The sequence below is a fragment of the Hirsutella rhossiliensis genome (assembly GCF_020360975.1).
Source record: "Hirsutella rhossiliensis strain HR02 chromosome Unknown scaffold00008, whole genome shotgun sequence".
Lineage (NCBI taxonomy): Eukaryota > Fungi > Ascomycota > Sordariomycetes > Hypocreales > Ophiocordycipitaceae > Hirsutella > Hirsutella rhossiliensis.
Genome location: NW_025408674.1, coordinates 66,027 through 68,453, shown reverse-complemented (window position 1 = coordinate 68,453; position 2,427 = coordinate 66,027).

Below are 2,427 nucleotides of genomic sequence, written 5' to 3'. Positions count from 1 at the left end.
ATTATTATATTGCCTTAATTATCCTTTTTTCCTTTATCTAACGCCCCTCTTTATACCTATCTAGTATCTTAATTAATAAAGAAGATCCTACTTAAAGAAGCTATTAATATCCTTTTAACTACTAAGCTTTTTACTAGGTTTTCCCCTCTTTTCTAGCCGTTACCGGTATATCTATCTTATCTTTCGCTACCTTTATAGGAAGCTATCGCTACTTCTACTTCCCCTTATACCCCTACCCTCCTTTCTATACCTCTTTTTAGCTCCTTCTTCCTTCTTCTATACTAGGTATTTTTAGCTTCCTTAGTCCCTTATACTAAGGGATATCTCCGAGAACTATAAAATTAGGCCACGCTTCGCGATATACCCCCTTAGCTATAGCCTGCCCCTTAAGGGTATAGCTAATACGGCTTTAGGCTAGTAAGCGTATAGAGGAGGTTCTTAACTCTATACTTCTCCCTTTACTCGAGGAAAGCAGGGGCCCTTTTAGGTCCCTAGGCTCTTTTAGACCTACTTAAGGAATAGGGGCCTAAAGAAGGGAAAGTCCTATAAGAAAGGGGGGCCTTCTTAGAAGGGAAAAAACCTAATTAAAATAGGGGGCCCTTTAAAGGGAAAAACCTCTTCCTTTTCTTTAGCTATAAACGTTACCTTCTCGTACGTGCTATTAGCTCCTCTTATAGACTCTTAAGGCAGGCCTTTAAGGATAGCTTTTCTCGAACGTCTTCTAGCCTAATTTACTATAAAAAGATAGCTAGCTTCTACTTTAGTAAGGGCTTCGTAAGACCGTTAGCTTTTATCGATACCGTTAGAACCTAACGGACTAAAATAAGTCCCCTTTAGACTTCTTAGCGTAACTAATACTAGTAGATATCGATATACCGTAGCCGGGTTAATAGCTTACTATTTTCCTCTATAAGAATTTATATAGTCTATATATTATCGTATTTTATAGTTAACGGGGATAGAATTTATAGTTATAAAAATATAAGTAGCCGGCTAAGGAAAATCGCTTCTTTTAATGCTTTTAAAAGAGCTAGTAGCTCTACCTCTATACTTAAAGTTATAATAGTAGCTTGCTTCGAAGCTCTCTAAGCAATAGTTCCTTTAAAAAGGGATATAATATACCCCTATAAGCTCTTTCTATTTAATAAATTGTCCGTAAAGGACGAATCGCTTAAATAGAGGAAGATTTCGGTAGCTTATTTCCTTCCCTACCCTCCTAAGCGTAGACTATATAATCTCGTTAAATAGAGATAAAGGATAGCTCGGTCTACTACTTCTTAGTACTTAGGGCTAGGATTCTAGTTATACTTAGCTAGCCGGGAGACCGTAAAAGAGATATCCGGTCTAGTAGAAATAGCTAAAAAACGTAGGGAGCCTACCTTCTATTAATATTAGTGTTTCTCTTACTCCCTAGCTTAAAAGGATAGATTAAGTAAAAGCTCTTTATATAATATAGGCATAGAGGGAAGCTTTTTATCGAGGGAATTAAGGAGGAATTTATAAGCGACCTTATCGATATAGGCGTCCTAGGTAAGCTAGATAGTCTATTAGGACTTATTTTAAAGGATTTATATCCCTAGGAACTACTTTAGCTCCCCTAGCTTAGTTATCTTATACCTTTATTATAAGCCTCGTATAGCCTCCTTAGTAATAGCCTCTTCCTCTTTTAGGTAGGCCTAGATAATATCGTCGACGTAGAAGAAGACTATGATTTTACCCTTATATATTATACACGGTTCCTAAGGGACCTTCTTAAAGCCTAAGGCTTTAAGGGAACCGGTTAAATACTATTACTAAAAAAGGGGTAATCTTTATAGTCTATATAGAGCTTTCCTAAGCTATAGAACTTTTCCTAGCTATTAAAAGCCTAGTAGAAGGCGTATATAGATAACTTCTTCTTCCTTAAGTAGGCAGTTAATAAAGGCGTTAACTATATCTATCTAATTAAGCTTAAGATCGAATTCTACTACTATAGCTATAAGGGTTTAAAAAGATATCCCTACTAGGGTGGTTGCCTTAGTAGGTAAGTCCCCTTTTTCCTATTAATTCCTATAGATAACTAGCTAGGCTTTATACTTTTAAAAGAAGCTATATTTATTAGTCTTATAGATAAAGACCTACTTATAGCTAAGGACCTATTTTCCTCTTACCTTTTCCTTAAGGACCTCTTTAAAAGACCTTATCTCTTTATATAAAGCTAGGTAGTCTTTTTAGGCCTAGAAAAACTAGTCTCTAAAAGGGTGTCTTTCTAGCTGCTTTTAGTTTACTAGTAGGTCTAGGAGGTCTCTTTTATATACCTTCCTTGCTAATAGCTATAGCTTAAAGAGCCGGCTTACTATAAATGCTCCGTAGGAACCGTCTTTTATAAGCGTTAGATAGAAGTTAGAAAAACGATCGAAATAAAAGAGAAATTAGTCTTCTTTCGTA